This window comes from Canis lupus, chromosome 15 (assembly GCF_048164855.1).
Source record: "Canis lupus baileyi chromosome 15, mCanLup2.hap1, whole genome shotgun sequence".
Lineage (NCBI taxonomy): Eukaryota > Metazoa > Chordata > Mammalia > Carnivora > Canidae > Canis > Canis lupus.
Genome location: NC_132852.1, coordinates 31927156 through 31944835, shown reverse-complemented (window position 1 = coordinate 31944835; position 17680 = coordinate 31927156). Strand labels below are relative to the sequence as shown.

At 35.1% G+C, this 17680-nt stretch overlaps 1 long non-coding RNA gene and 1 other non-coding gene across 2 annotated transcripts in view; one reads left to right on the top strand and one right to left on the bottom strand.

Annotated features, from left to right (window-relative positions):
• Window positions 1-1649: 1649 nt before the first annotated feature.
• LOC140605517 (uncharacterized) overlaps window positions 1650-17680 on the top strand; it is a 33593-nt gene continuing 17562 nt past the window's right edge. Inside the window, exons 1-2 of the long non-coding RNA XR_012008172.1 lie at window positions 1650-1681; window positions 1777-1915. This is a non-coding gene — a long non-coding RNA (uncharacterized lncRNA). The remainder of the gene's footprint in view (window positions 1682-1776; window positions 1916-17680) is intronic.
• Window positions 3938-4045, bottom strand: LOC140605570 (U6 spliceosomal RNA). The gene has a single exon (XR_012008210.1). It is a non-coding gene; the product is annotated as a U6 spliceosomal RNA (small nuclear RNA).

Sequence of the window (17680 nt, the reverse complement as noted above, 5' to 3'; positions counted from 1 at the left end):
ATTCATTATGAAGATGCTCAATAAGTTGTATATAGAAGGAACATATCTCAACACAATAAAGGTCATATATGACAAACCCATACTCCATACCCAAACCCATATCATATTCAAAAATAAAAGGCTGAAAGATTTCCCTCTAAGTTAAGGAACAAGACAAGTGTGCCCACTTTTCCCATGCCTATTCAACAGAGTACTGGAAGCATCAACTATATATTTGAAAGTTGCTATGTAAGTAGAGTTGTATTCTAACTATAGTACCAACAACAATAAAATTGTAATTATATATGGTGAAGGATGTGTTAACTAACTTTTTGGGGTAAACATTTCATAATATATACATGTAAACTGTATCTGAATAAAGCTGGGGAAAAAAGTGAAAGATAATCCACACAACAGGAGAAAATGTTTACAAATTATATATCAGAATTATGTATAAAACATAAAGTAACAGTTACATATAAAACATAAAATATTCATATAACTCTATAGTAAAAAGACTAATAACTCAATTAAAAATGGGCAAATGATTTATATAATAATTTTCCCAATGAAGACATATAAATAAATGGACAATAAATATATGTAAAGATGTGCAACATCATTAGTCACTGGGACAATGCAAATCCAAACTACAATGAGATACCATTTCCCACCAACTAGAATGGATGCAATTTAAAAGACTGATAATATGTTTTGGCAAGGTGTTAGGTAAATCAAAACCCCATACACTGCTGCTGAGAATGGATATAATACAGGTACTTTAGAAAATAGTTTGGTAGTTCCTCAAAAATGGAATGTATAATTACTGTATAACCCAGCAATTCTACTCCTAAGTATATGCATCCCATAAAACAAGATATATCTACACAAAAATTGTATGTGAGGGGTGCTTGGGTGGCTCAGTCCATTTAATATCTGCCTTCAGCTCAAGACATGATCCCAGGGTCCTGGAATTGAGCTCTACATCAGCCTCCCTGCTCAGCGGGGAGTCTGCTTCTCCCTCTCCCTACTGCTTGTACTCTTTCTCTCTCTCAAATAAATAAATAAAATCCTTAAAAAAATGTATGTGAGCATTCATAGCAGCATTATTCATGATTGGCTAAAAGAATAACTCCTATGTTCACCAACTGATGAAATGATACACAAAATATGGAATATATATTGGCTATATAGTAATGAAGTACTGATAGATGCTGTGACATAGATGAACCTTTAAAAAACACTGAGTGAAAGAAGTCAGTCTCAAAAGGCCACAATTAATAATCAAATTATATGATTTAATTTATGCAGAATATATCCAGAATAGGCAAATTCATAGAAGCAACAAGTAAATTAGTGTTTGTCTTAGAGCTGGTTGGTTGGGGAGGGGTCACTGAGATGGATGAGATGGGGCTGTCTAAATAGTGTGGAGTTTCTTTTTGGGGAGATAAAAATGTTCTAAAATTGTGGTGATGGCTGCACAAAACTGTAAAGGTAGTAAAAAATAATTAAACTGTACACTTTAAGTGATTAGTTGAATGTGTGTGAGCTGTATTTCAATTAAACTGTTACCAAAAAAGTCCTCAAGTGTTCATCTATTGTTGCCTTGGCCTTAGGGCGGTAGCTGTGGTGACAGAAGGCTTTTATTGGTGTTTGTGTTCTACTCTCACCTTTGAGCCTACCAACACCTGCACACAGGAAGGTCTGTCTCTAAGTGCCCCCCACCTCCCCCACTGCTAAACCACAATTCTTTCTACTTAGTGCGTTGCCAAGCTAGTCTTGGTGATTCTGATCTAGCCCCTTAGACTGGACCAGCATGCCTGGGTCTTAGCATGCGATTTTCTTGGCCTTCTGGAGTCTCCTCTCCATGACAACCAAAGCTTTGTATCTGTGGAAAATCTTGTATGGAAGAGATTTTCTGATTTACTTTTCAGTGGTAAGTAACCTTTAATGGCATTAATAATGAGTCTACGATCCAATGTTTTTATTATTATTATTATTATTATTATTATTAATTTTTCCATCAGTAGTGGAAATGTTCTGTTTTATCTTCTATCCTTTCATGAACTATCATGGGTCTTGATGTGTACCCTGCAGGTAACAGCATTTTAAAAACCTTTTTTTTTTAGAAGCTTAAGGCTTTGGTTTGAAATGAGAAAAATGTCTGTGGTGGGGGATTAGGGGTGATGAGGCTCTATGGCTCTATGCCTTTTCCACAGTGGGTCCTCATCCCCTCTTGCATATCTACACTACAAAGCAGATGTGTGTGGGGGGGCTTGTTCTGTTCCCCTGTCCTATCACCAGTATTTTTTGGTGACTGCCTGATAAGTTTCTGTGAAAAAGCCCCAAATGAACCCATGGAAGTAGCTTGAATAGCCAGCTCCTTTCTTTCCCTGTGTTCTGTCACAAGCAAATCAATCTATTTTGTCTTCCCCTGGGAGGGACCTGTCCATCTCTGGCTATTCCAGCTTCTTTAATGGTGTCAAGAAAAGGTATGATTTTTAGTTGATCCAGATTTTCTTCATTGTTCATAGGATCCATGCTTTTTTAAAAAATTAATTAAAATTTTTTATTCAAGTATAATTAACATACAGTGTTATATTAGTATTAGGTGTTCAACATCATGATTCGACAATTTTATGTTACTCAACGCTCATCAGGGTAAGTGTCCTCTTAATCCTCTTCTTTTTCCATCTTTCTCCTTCCCAGTGAAAGAAAAACTCATTTGTATCTTTTGCCACTGCAAATAGTTTCATATTAATCATCTATATACATATGTTCATATTAACTGAGGATTTTTCTTTTCAATAGGAAATAAGACCAAAAGCAGGAACTCAGTGTCAAATGGTATGAGTATAGTTACTTTTGGGGTGGGATCAGGCGTATGTTTACGTTTAATTGCTCTTGCCAGATTTCTTTCTACATTTTACAAAGACGGTAACAATTTATGTTTTCATCTCCTATCTTTGCCAGTAACATACTGTTTTTAAAAAATATTTGCTAATCTTAGTGGTATAAAGTTTTATTTTATGGTTATGTAAAGGTGAATTTTCCTAATTAGTATTAATTTTGTCATTAAAAGCTTCTATGCTGTGAATTGTCTTTGCCTACTTTTTGCCAACTTTTCTATAGGGTTGTTTGTATTTTTCTTGTTTTTTTACAACAATCCCTGTGTATTTCAAACAACAGTACTTAGTTTATCATCTGCATTATTTTTTCATTTATTTTTATTATGTATTTTGGCATACAAAAGCTTACATATTTTAAATTTATTTATTCGTAGGCCTAGGTTTCTTGTTTGGTTTAGAATGTCTTCTTTTCTTTAGATTTTTAACATTTAATCTCCTAGATTTTCTAACAGTATATTATTTCATTAAAAAATAAATTTAAGTTTATAGTCCATTTGTGATTTATTTTGTATATGGTGTGAGGAAGGGATATAATTTTGTTTTCTTTTAAAAATATGACTTTGTTCACATATTCTTTTAAAGTATATCATCTTTACCCACTGAATTCAAATGCCCTTTTGTTGCTTGTTAAATAATTATATTTTCTTGGATTTATTTTTGGATTTTTTCTTTGGTTCCCATAATCTATTTGTCTGTTCCTATGCACTATCACACTGATCATATTCAAGTGAATTTTTAGTATATTTTGATATATGGTAAGGCAAATTCCTATACTACTTTTACCCTTATTATTCTGTTTCATGATGTTCTTGGTTATTCTTAAGTATTTATTACTCAACATAAACTTACTTACTCTGGGCTACAAAGCTAGATTAGATAATCACATTGTGGGATACAAGCATTGAAGTAGATTAGGAGAATAAAGGAAAAATATCCTTTCTTTTGAGAGTTCTAAGACCATAAATCTGTGCATCTTAAGTGGCAAATGATCAGATTCATAACCCATGGAACATTTTTGTAGCATTAAAGGGGAAATAAATTTTGGTTTCACACAGGGATTCCATGAATTGTGGTTTACATGTCATCCTTGGGCAGGCACCATACTAATCTTCTCTGAATCTCTCCAATTTTAATATATATGCCGCTGACACAAGTATGAATTGTGGATGGACAGTGCAGCTTGATTAGAGTGCCATGGGTTTTGTTCCCAAGTTATGTTTTAAGGAACACTAGACTCTCTCTCTTGTTGCATAGAGGTGTTCTTTGCTCAAATGGACATGGGAAATCCAGCTTATTTTGCTAAAATCTTTGAAGAAGATGCATGTAGCTTCATTTAGCTTTAATTTCTTAATTTAACTTCACATGGAATCTTTTTTTCTGAGACATATCTTGAATCTTTAATGGGACTTACAGAAGATGCTTTGGAAGATGTTCGTCCTGGAAGAGGTACAGTGGATATTGTCAGGTCAAATAATCTCACTAGGCAATGGATAAGGTGGAGGATATCACTGGAGTCAAACTATATTTATGTAAATTACTTATGGCTGAAGTAGAAAAAAATTTTAAGATCTCAGAAAAATAAAGCTGATCTGAATTCTTGCTAGCTTCATCTTTGGCCATAGATTATGCCTTGATTTTGGAAAGTAGAACAACTTTGAAGTGGTATAGTTAAAATTCTCCATGCCCTTTCTAATAATGTCCTGATTAAGTCGTCATTCATTTTTATTTCTGTCTTGCATATTATTTTCCTTTGAGGCTGACAGTTGGTGTTCGGATCACCTGAAAACAAATCTTTTCCATACTTTTCCCTCTTGTCAAGTCTTATTCGTCTCTGGAAAAAATGCTCAGCATTATCTGAAAAGAGAAAATGCTCTCTGTGTCTCATTTTCCTGAGGCAATTACTAGTTAACTATCTTTGCCTTTAGCAGAGGTAGGAATATACATCGAGGTAGAAAAACTATATGTACTTGGCTTCTTCTCTAACATCATTTCCTTGCATATGTATAGCTGTTCTTCTGAGGAAATCAAAGCATTTGTGCAACTATTTTATACTTTTGTCTTAAAAATGTGTATAGATTATACTTATAAATACTATATACCTACATTCCCATGTAGACTGATCACTTAGCATTTATTCTAGTTTAAATTCCTGGGAACTCGGATAAGGCAGGTTTTCTGAGTGTAACAGCTGTGAGATGTAGTAGATAGATCTGTGGATATGGAGGTTGAAAATTAGTGTATACCTGGTTGTGCTAGGAAAGCTATAGTGCTGAATCTCTAAGGTCCTTCCTACCTCTAAGATTTTATCCTCCCAGGGAGAAAAGAGTAATTTGTCATGAAGGCAATTGCCTATACATGTAACACATGGCAGAATTAGCACAGGAACCCTGGCATTCCATTCTCCATCCACAGTCTAAAATTATTTCATCAAAACATTCCTTTTCATTTTGTTACTTTCCTTGTGGCTTGTGCTTTGGAGATTGGATAGATTAGAAAATGTTATTGTTTTGAGATTTTTGAATTTGGATGGAATGGGTAATCAGCTAGTGACCGGAGGCTTCTGGAGCACCAGGAAAACTGGCACTGCCAACATCCCAGAGGCTTGACCACCTTCTGCTTGAGCAGATGGTAGGCAGAAACAACATCTTGAAAAGTTGAAGGAAGCCAAAGTGGAAATGGTCCTTGGAAGGCAGTTTCAGAATGTAGTGAGGTCATTCACTACACCTTGTGCATTAGTTTGTGATATACTCTACTTTTACTCTTGTCCTTTCTTGCCTAGAACACCTTCTATTTCATGCTTTGTAGGGCTGACTTCTTTTTGTTCCTTTGAGGCTTAGCTTAAATATGACCTCCCTAGTGTAGCCTTCCTTGACGACTCAAAATTTCTAAATTGCATTACCCTGTTATTCTCTACTCTTCTCTGTTTTAAAGTCATTTGGAACATTCACAACATGTAGTTACTGTATATTTTTGTTTGCTTACTTTTTTATCTCTTTCTCTCTCTCTCATTAGATTGCAAAATTCGTGAAGGCTGGGACAATGTCTGCTTATTTTTCTGTGAAGTCAGTATGTTTTATGAACAAATACATTTTATGAGGGGAGCATGGATGGCTCAGTTGGTTAAGTGTCCAACTCAAGATTTCAGATTAGGTCATGATCTGGGGGTCGTGAGGTTGAGCCCTGCCTGCTTTGGGCTCTGTGCTCAATGCAGAATCTGAGATTCTCTTTCTCCTCTCTCTGCCCTTCCCCTTGCTCACACATGTTCTCTCTCTCTCATATAAAAATAAATAAATAAATAAATAAATAAATAAATAAATAAATAAATATTAAAAAATATGTTTTATGAATAAATAGCTCTAAAACCTATATTCATATCATTTTAAGATTAACAATAGTATAGTCACCTGGCAAAACACATGTCACTTGGCGAAATACATAATAGCACTAAATAAATGATAGTGTAAAGTAAAAAATTGTTTTTTAAGATTAAAAATTGTAGCATGTAGGATTGAAAATATGCAAACCTCTAAAAATGCTGGAAACAGTATGCACATGTTTAAATTACATTAGAAACCAGAAGACCAAAAAGGAGTAAGACTGCTGCCCAGAGGTGTAAGAGAAGTTGTCAATGGGTGATATTTATATACAATAAAGAAAGTACAGGTTATTTTAAATTGTTTTCTTTTCCTTCTCTATTTTGGATATTGATCTTTGGTCTACATATAGGAGCAAAGATATCCAAGTTTAGCAAACAGACTATGAGAAAGTATCAAGCTGCTGTACAAGGATTATGTTCTCCTGGCTATAATATATTTTATTTCAGGGAACAAGAAGATGCAAAAAGGAATCTAAAGAAGTTTGATTTTAGGAAGATGGAACACATGTACTTTTTCCTATTCCTCCCACCAGGTACAACAAAATGTGTTGAACATTATATACAAAACAACCATGAGATTCAGATAAATTGGAAAGAAAAAAGCAGAATGGCTAGGGACTTCAAGTTGAGGGACAATACATGGTGAATTCCCTAGGTTTTCAGTTTGCCTCGTATGTCCCAGACTGGAAGGAGCAACTTGAAAATTTGCATATACCAAAAAGACAAAACAAACAAAAAGCTGCCGCCTTAACAAAAGGACCAGGAAAGGAGTAACATAAGAGAATGAAAAATTTTAGGGCAATAATTACTCTTCTTGAGCCAAACACCACAGAACATACTTCAACTTCACCCAAGTCTACAATGGCCAAACTAGAAGTCTAGATTTCCATTCTCACCAAGCTAACATGAGGCATTTTAACACCTTATCACTATGGTGGTGTCAGAAGAGGTTGAGCATTATACTAATAGTTTTATCCTTCTTAGATGGTGAAGTGTCCCCTTCTCCTTTTCTATGGCATCACCAGAGACAATGTGGGGAGCCTGGACATTTTCTCCGTACTCACCCACCCAACAATAATGAGGAAACCTACTTATTTCCTGCTGGAATAGAATTAGAAGAGGCCTAGTGGAGTAAGAACTTTTACCACCATCCAGCAGTAACACAACCCCTGCCCTCTCCCTTAGTGACTCAGTGGAAGCTGCCTGGGGAGCAATAAAAAGCATTTCTTGCTGTCCTAGCTGGAATTCCCATCTCTGCCCAGCAGTAATGAGGAGCTGCCCACCCTTAATTGGATGTTAGTGAAGGCCAATGAAAGATCCTAGACTTTTATTTGATATGCAAAGCAACAATGCAGAGCTCTTCCACACCCTCTTTCCTTGTCAGAGCAGTATCATACAAAGACAGATAAAAAAACAAGTTTTAAATAAGTCCAAAGTTTCATAACATAACATAAAATTGTCCAGGTTTCAATCGACAATTATGCATCAAAAAGAATGAAGATAATCTCAACTTGAATGAAGAAAGACAAAGATAATCAGTAGACACCAACATTGAGATGATGACAGAATTATCCTACAGTGATAAAGCAACCATCATAAAAGTGTGTCAAGGAGTAATTTTAAAAATTCTTAAAACAAATAAAGAAAAAAAGGAAAGACTGAATAAAGTAAAGAAGCAGAAAGTTTCAGCAAAGCAATGGAAGATATAAAAATAAATAAATGAAAAAATTTAGAACTGAAATATATATTAATTAAAATAAAAATATCAGTGGATGAACACAACATCAGAATGGGCAGGGAAAAAGGAAAATCTTAAAAGCATAGAAAAATATACCAAAAAAAGAGAGAAAATGACAGAACTTCAGCAACCTGGTGTATCACTGGAGTCCCCCAGAAGAATGTAAAGTGAAGCAGAAAAAGTAATTAAAGAAATAATGGCTGAAACTTCCATATTTGGCAAAAGACATAAACCTACAGACTCAAGGAGCTGAAAGAACCACAACATGATGAACTTACAGAAACCCACATCAAAACAGTGCAGTCAAAATTCTGAATATTAAAGACAAAGAAAAAATCTCGAAAGCAGTGAGAAAACAATACCTTACCACATACAGAGGAAAACAATTCAACAATTAGAAATAGCAGATTTCTCATCAGAGAGCATGGAGACCAAGAAAAAGTAACATCATTTTAGAGTGTGAAAAGAAAAGGAATTTCAACCCCAAGTTCTATATCCAGTGAAAATATTCCTTAGGAATGACATAGAAATCAAGACATTCTCAGATGAAGGAAAACTAAGGGAATCATTGCCAATAAACCTATTCTAAAAGAAGGGCTAACAGAACTCTCTTAAACAAGAAATTACAGAAGGAAACATCCAAAAAAAAAAAAAAAATGAATGAACAATGGAAAGGGTAAAAATCTTTCACCACCAGTGTGGTATCAGTGAACATATATAAGTGCAATAGGTTATTGTGATACTGAATATTTTAAATTAAGTTTGATGATTGAAGCAAAAATTATAGCACTCTGATGAGCATTTAAATGAACATAGGGGGAATATTTGAGCATTATATTATAAAAGGGGAAAGAGAAATTAAGGCATGGTTTCTACATTTCATTCAGATTGGTAAAATGTCAACATTGGTAGACTGTGTTAAGTTTTGTATAAAATGTAATACATAAAGCAACTACTAAAAACATACACTCAGAAACCATATAGATAAGTAAAAATGAAATACTAAAAATCAAATAACTCATAACACACAGAAAAAGAAAACAAAAATGAAAAACAGAGATCACAAAATGGAAAATAGCAGACATAAGCTCTAACACATAATAATTCCATTAAATAGAAGTTGTGTAAACATAGCCATTAAAAGACAGAGATTGTCCGAGTGAATTAAAAGACATAGCCTGTTTTGCCTACAGGAGACACATTTTAGATTCACATATACAAATATGTTGAAAGTAAAGGGATAAGGAAAGATATACGATGCACAGACCAACCATAAGAAATCCATAGTTTTTTCATTCCAAGAATGTTATATAAATGGAATATATATATAAATATAATTTTTGGAATTTGCTTTACTCATACATAGAATTATCCAGAGATACATCCAGGTTGTATGTATCATATAGTTTGCTCCTTTTTAATCACTGAGTAGTCTTCAACATTGTGTATGTACTACAGTTTAACTATTCCCCTATTTTTTTTAAAGATTTTATTTATTTATTCATGAGAGACAGAGAGAGAGAGAGAGAGAGGCAGAGACACAGGCAGAGGGAGAAGCAGGCTCCATGCAGGGAGCCCCAGGGGACTCGATCCCAGGTCTCCAGGATCACACCCTGGGCTGAAGGCGGCGCTAAACCGCTGAGCCACCCAGGCTGCCCCTATTCCCCTATTAAAGAACATCTGAGTTGTTTCTAGTTTTTGTCTATTATGAATAAAGCTGCTACAGAAATTCCTATATAGGTTTTTGTGAACAGAATTCTCATTTCTCTGAGAAAAACACTTGAGTCTGCCTTATAATTTTTGTTTTCCACTTGTTCTCTTTGTTTCTCTGTTTTATGTTTTCTATCTTTCTTTAAGTTACTTGAATATCTTTTAGAATTTTGATTTGTTTTATCTATAGTGTTTTTGACTGTATCTTTTTTATAGCTTGTTTTAGTGATTGCTCTGGGTATTACATTATACGCACATAATTTATCATAGTGTATTAATGTCAACATTTTACCAATTTGAGTGAAGTGCAGAAAGCACACTTTACTTTATGTCCCTTCACTTTTCCTATTTTTATAATATGATCATCCTAAATATTTTATCTCTGCTCACGTAGATCTGCATCTGACAGTGCTGTAATTTTTGCTTCTATCATCAAATATAATCTATAATACTCAAAAGGTAGAAAAAGCCCTTTCTATTTACCTATATTTTTGTTTACTGTATTCTTCCTTCCTGATATTTCAAGTTTCCTTCATGTCATTTCATTTCTGTTTAGTCATTCTTTTAGTGTAGGTCTGCTGGTGACAAATTCTTTGTTTTTCTCACCTGATAATATCTTGATTATCCCATTCATTCCTGAAGGATACTGTCTAGGTAGAAGAATCTGGCTCACCAGTTTTTTTTTTGTCGAACCTGAAAAATATTGTGACATTTGCTTCTGGCCTCCAAGACCTCTGACAAGGGACACACTGTCATTCAAACTGTTTTTCCTCTGTAGATAAGGTGTCATTTTTTGTGCTGCTTTCAAGATTTTTTATTTCTGTTTCTTTAGTTTTTAAAGCTTACTTATGATCTGTCTTAGCATGGATTTATTTGGTTTTATCCTGTTTTGGATTCACTCACTTCTTTTATTTGCCAGTTTGTGTCTCTTGTCAAATTTGGGAAAGTTTTGTGTAAAGAATTCCATTTCAGCCTCACATTCCTTCTTGTATCCTTCCAAGACTCAAATGGCATGAATGGTAAATCTTTTGTTATAGTCTCATCTGTCTTTCAGGTTCTCATGATATTTATTTAGTCCATATTCTCTCTGTGGTTCAAACTGAGTAATTTCTATTCCTCTATATTCTAGTTTATTGACTCTTTTCTCTATTCACTACATTTTGTTGTTGAGCCCATTTATTTTTATTTTGAATACTCTATTTTTCAGTTAGAAAGTTTCCTTTTGCATTTTTCCCATCTTCTATTTCTTTGCTGAGACTTTTTTTTGTTTCCAGCATTTTTTGTAATTGTTCATTGGAGCATTATTACAATACCTGCTTTAAAATTTTTGTCAGGCCAAGGTAATGAGAATTAATTGTACTTTTAAAATGAAAGTTAAAAATTTCAAAATAAAAAGTTCTCATAAAATACCCATAAAAATAAATAAAATAAATTTTTGTCAGGAAATAATGTCTTTGTTATCTCAGTGTTGATATATATTTGGTGTCCATTTTTTATTCTGATTGAGCTCCTTGTGATACTTGGTATGATGATGATTTTCCATTCAAACTAAGATGTTCATATTATATTACAGGATTCTGGTTATTATTTAAATCTTCTATTTTAGCTGGTTTTGTCTTATACCACTTTGACAGGCTAAGTTGGGGATGGCTAGGAGCTGCCTTCTCAGTACTAGGTGGAGTCAGAAGTCCATGGTCCCTACTCACCATTCAGTGACAGCTGAGGGTGGAGGAACCTCCTCTGGGTAATGGTGGAAGTTCTGACTCTTCACTAGGCCTCTTCTGATGCCACTCTAGCAGAAATAAATTGAGGCAGCTTGTCAGTGCTGGGTAGGTATTGAAACTCAGGCTTCTTATGTAGTCTCCTCTGATACTTCGTGAGTGGGACACTTGTTACTAGTCAAAAGGATTCAAAGTCAAGCTCCCACTTGGTCATCTCTGACATCACTCTGGCAGAGGTACTGAGATACCTGCCTATACTGTCTTGAGAGTGGAACTCTAGGTTCCTCTTTTGGCTTTTTCTGATGTGGATGAGGGTTTGGCACAGGTTTTTGTTTCTGTTTGTTTGTTTTCTGTGTTATTTGACTGAAATAGAGTGGCTCTTGTCCAAGAGTTTTCTGTCTTTCCTGGTCCTTTGAAAAAAGAGGGCAGGCTTTGGGGGGCTCTTTTTCTTCTTATGTGTTGGTATTTCTGTGTCAGTATCTGTTTCAACTCTATGTAGGGAATGTATAAAGCAAAAAGAAAACTCAAGGAAATCATTACTGTCCTGTTCCTTATGTTCTCAGATCCTCAGCCAATCTGTCTTTTCTTCACCCTTCAGAGTCTTCTTATGTTTATTTATAATGTCCAAGTTTTTAGTTGTACCTAGTGGGAGGAATAGGGAAATAGGAATGCTTCATCTTCTTAGAAATGTAATTTCCCACAGTTGTTTTTAATATTCCATCTTATTTGTTGCTATCTGTTTTACTTGCTTTTTGGTACTTCTTGACTTTTTTTCTATCTTCTAGAGTTTATTCCTTTTCCCATATACCACCACTGATTTAACATTGCATATTCTTTCTATTTTTTATAAGTACCCTTAAATTTTTAATATGTATACTTGACTTTTCAGATTCAGTAGTTAATATAGAGTATACTTCTCCTTCCTTGAGAAAGATACAAAGATCTTAGGACTTTAATTCCAATAGCCCTCTCTCACGCTTATAGTAGATGATTTCTTTATATGTTTTATACTTTTGGTTCATGAAATGATTTATTGCTGAGATTTTTGGAGGGATATCTATGTTGCCTCAAGATGTGTGAGAGGTTTTGTGTTTTATGTTTAGCTTCCCAGAGTTGTCACTGGTCAAGAACTATTTTTTATTAGCTTGGGGACAGATGTTCTTTAACCCTTAAGGTATAATAAGTTAAATCCCAAATGTATATAATATAAATTCTGAGTGAGAGGGATTCTTTTCAAGCATAGAAGCTAAGCCACAATGAAACAAAGAATGGAGGACCCCAAACAAACTTCTATGATTTTTCCTATTTTGGTGTCCAGATATTTTTCTAATATATCTATGTGCTAAGTCTGCTGTTCTCCAGGGGTTCTGGTTTGTATGGCAATCTCAGTTTCACTTTTATACCCTGAAAAGGGCAAGCCTTATCTCTTACCCTTTCATGCATGCAATAATCTAGTCCTCGTACAGCTTTGGAAACTGGCATCTCCTCAAGCTGCTTAAAGTAGTGAGTTACCTATTGCTGGAGCTATTCAAGAATCTTTAAAAATGGGTTAGTGGGGATGCCTGGGTGGCTCGGCGGTTGAGCGTCTGCCTTGGACTCAGGGTGTGATCCCCGAGTCTCCGGATCCAGTCCCACATTGGGCTCCCTGCATAGAGCCTGCTTCTCCCTCTTCCTGTGTCTCTGCCTCTCTCTCTCTCTCTCTGTCATGAATAAATAAATAAAATCTTTAAAAAAATGGGTTAGTGATTCCTCAAGATCCCTGCAACTTTAAGATGGATTTGATATTGCATAAATATGATATAATCCTGTTACACTTTCATTGTGTAAATGAGATCATTATCTCATGAACATTGAGTGTAAAATGTTCAGTGACTATACTAGATGTTTAATGACACAGCATAGTAACATGATATGGATACTGAGCAAACATATAAAAAGCATAATAAGAAAAAACTACATGAACAAAAGAAGTGCAACATGGCAAACAACCATATCTTTTCCTTAGAAATTATAAGCAAATGCTTTCAAGTCTTGAACACATGACTGATTGTGTTCTTTTAGAGATGATGATAAATATAGGTATTCTGCTCCTATCATTAATGACTCAATAAATAAAATCCCAAGATACTTTTCAAAAGTGCAGTGTGATATCCACTGTTAAAGGCAGCTGTGCCTCCTAGTGATGTGTGGAAAATTTGATAAAATGCTTCAAATATTCTGAAGATCAAAAGTGCCATGTACAATAAATGATGAGTGATGATTGTAATGGTAGAGAATAGCCACAGGTATAGAGACACTATTGTTACCTAGAAAAAGTTGCTTCTTCTTTTTAAACACAGAAACATTGCCTTTTTTTAAAAAATAAAGAACTTTAAGACCTCTCATATAGATCTGGTACTCCTGAAGTTGAAAATTTTCTAGACTCCATATACTCTTCAGAGAGAATTTAGTCCACTCTCTGCCTCTCTTAAATTAATGTAAGGATACTTTCTTGTTAAGCCATGCCAGAAAAATATCCTATATCTTCACATGGGTACCATTTTAGCACATTAGAAAAATTAACCTAGTCCTCTGTTGTCCTTCAACTTCGTGTGTATTGGCTAACTACTTTCATGGAAGAACAATATAGACATAAAATATGAGAGAGAATAGAACAGCTGACATTTTAATTCTATATTTTCCAGCGCATTCTATTGATTAAAGAATCATTTATTTTGTCCATATGAAGTTTGAAGGGTTATAAAAGTGGGAGTTAATGTGGTTGATCCAGCAATGGATTATGCCAATGTATGTAAATGCTTTTATGTTCTGCTTAATAATGTAAGCAGTTGGCAATACAGGGTGACTCATCAGGCTTTTAAATTTAGGATGGAATGCATTAGTAAAATTACTGTGAGCAATGATTCAGCTTGCACAGCTGGATTACCTTCAAAAATGCCGTTCTTGAGCACATTTATATAGTAGGAGGCTGTTATGATCTGGAGGCCTAACCTACCTCTCTCCTCCTTGAGTCTGGAGACATATAGCAACATTTATTTCCCCTGGAAAAACCCAGTGTTATGCTAGGTGAAGAGTGGATAAAAGAAGATGCTGTAGGTGTTCACAGCTAAAGGTTTCAATGCCTAATTGGCTTTAAAAATCCTGAAAATAGGAAGTGCCATTAAAAATATATTTTCAGTAATAAAGTGTGATCCACAAAGTTAGCAAATCTGCAAAGAATATAAAATATTTCTATACTCCTAGCACTTTGATCATAGATCTTCAGCACACAGGAGCAGATGTCCTATAAAAATATCAGATCTAGCGGTTCATTTAAATGAGTTTCCCTCTCTTGATTCTCACTGACTCACTTAGGTTTACCGCTCCAGTTGGCAATATCCCAAAAAGACAACAAACATCCACTTTCTCTAAAGCCTATTTTTAAAAAACTTGAATGTAACTTCAAATAGGAAGAATTGTTAGGGCAAATGGACACACTTAAGGTTTGTTCATAGTCCCTAAAACGAAAAAAGATTAAGTATTTTGGAGGTACATATTAGAAGCTATGTTATTTTTTCCCTCTGTCTCATCTCAAAATAGTCCCATGTTTGGCCAATCCAGAGTAGGGAAACTAAAGTATGTTCAGTTCAATTTCATTTCCAGAAGATACTGAATCATGTTTCAGGTTTTAAGTTTCTATTTTCTGAGAAACTTACACAGAAAAGTACTTCACTGTTATGTTTGAGAACAGTCAAATAATAGCATGGTGTTTAATATTTGTTCATAGGAACAAATTTAATTACACAATCTGGATCACAAAATTACCCAAATTGCCCATCCTTTATTTAAGAAAAGAGCTACTCAGAACGTGCTGTGAATGAACAAACTGTCTCCTTAAACACTGAACCTTGACCACATTTCACATTCTCTTTACCCAATTTTACTGAACTCTCAGAAAATACATAAATATTAAGAAGAAATAAAGAAAGATGAGAAAAGGAGATAAAAAGTTAAGAGGAGTGAGAGACTGAATATACATATGGACAATGGCCAGATCATATGGAAAAACAAAAATCTGACCCACAATCTGCAGTGAATAGTTCAGGAAGTCAGCTTTCTATAAGTCAGATTTGTAGGAAGCCAGATTGGTATCTAATACTAATACAGGAAGGGGAACAATAACTTCTGTAACAATTGAACAATTGGTCCCAAAAGTCCAGGGGCTTAATTAATAACTGACAACTTCTCTAAATTTTGCTCCTGTTTCCAACTTTGGACCAACCAGACAAAGCCAAATATGTACCCAATGTTAATTTCATAGAATTCCCCACTTCTAGTTTGCCTGTCTCCAGCTTCCCATGCCAATAACCTCTGATCAGGGCCCATTTGAGACTTCTCTTTATATCACTCTAAAAATTTCCGTTTCCTTTACCTGCCTTTGCATCTCCACCAGAACCTAGATGATGGTGGCTGACTCTCTTGCTGTTGTAAACTCTGATTCAGTCGCTTTTTCCTGTCTCATTTGATTGGTCTTTACTTATTTCGACAGGAGAAATAAAGAAAAGGAAAAAGGAAGAGTAAGAGGAAAAAAAGGAAGGATAAGGAAAAGGAAGTTTACAAAACAAAATTAAACACCAAAAACAAAACAAAACAAAACAAAAACAAAAAAAAACCCCTGTCATACCATTGCCAATCCCACAATCCCTGCACATGTTCAATCTAGCAGAAATGAAGAAGCATAAAATGAGGTTCCAGAGTTCAGTTTCATTTTGTTATGTCATCTACCTAGGCCTCCTAATAATTTATATAACTAAACCTTGAAGCAAAATCCATGCAGTCCTGAAAAGAAGTGATCATCTCTTCGAAAGTCCATGTTAACAGCATTCAAAATTTGAAAAGAGAATTCCTATGAACAAAAATATCTAAGTAGTTTTTAGTATTAAATTTATTTTATTTTTAATTTTTAAAACATTTAATTTATTTGAGAGAGACAGAAAGCATGAAAAGGGGGAGAGGCAGACTTTGCTGAGCTGGGAGCCTGATGCAGAGCTTGATCCAGGATCCCGGGATTATGACTGGAGCTGAAGGCAGATACTTAATTGACTGAGCCATTCAGGTGCCCCAGTTTTTTGTATGTTAAATAAAGATAGGTGGGTCAGGACTGATATTAATCCTTTCCTAAAGGAATGACATCTGTTGCTATTTTAACTTCCTATTAGGCCTTCAAAGTACTTCATACATAAAGAATAAATGCTGTTGCCAAAAAAAAAGGAGGGGGGACCTCTCTGTATCACCTCTACATTTGGCTCCTAGTGCATACAGAGACCTCGACTTTGAAGTTAGCTTAAGATATAAATTGTATTTGGACAGGATTTTTTCTTTCAGTAGAGATGGAGAAGAGAGTACTTTTTTTGGGGGGGGGGCGGTTAAGGAGAAAATAATTGACATACATCACTGTCTCTATTTAAAGTGTAAAGCATGGGGCAGCCCCGGTGGCTCAGCGGTTCAGCACCGCCTTCAGCCCAGGGTGTGATCCTGGGGTCCGGGAATCGAGTCCCACGTCGGGCTCCCTGCATGGAGCCTTCTTCTCCCTCTGCCTGTGTCTCTGCCTCTCTCTGTCTCTGTGTGTCTAGCATGAATAAATGAATAAAATCTTAAAAAAAAAAGTGTAAAGCATGATGGTTTGACTTACACATATTATAGGATGATTATTGGAATAGCTTCAGATAACACGTGTCTTCTTTTACAGCTACAATAAAGAAAAAGGGAAGAAGAAAAAAATTTTCTCCTTGCAGGGGCACCTGGGTGGCCCAGTTAGTTAAGTATCTGCCTTCAGTTTAGATCATGATCCTGGGATCCTGGATCCAGCCCTGTAGTGGGTTCCTTGATCATCCGGGAGTCTGTTTCTCCCTTTCCCTCTGCCCCTCCCCATTGCTTGTTTTATCTCTCTCTCTCTTCCTCTCTCATAAACAAACAAACAAACAAACAAACATCTTTAAAAATTTTTTCTTCTTGTGATGAGAACTCAGGATGTACTCTTTTAAAAACTTCTCTAGATATCATGCAGCAGTGTTACCAATAATTCTCAAGTTGCACATACCTAGTACTTACTTCTCTTATAACTGGAAATCAGTATCTTTTGACCACCTTTCCACAATTCTGCCTTCCTGAACCCTCTGTCTCTGAAAATCACATGTGTGATTTTTTTCTATGAGCTTGGTATGTATATATGTATGTATCTATTAATAATAGATTCCACATATAAGTG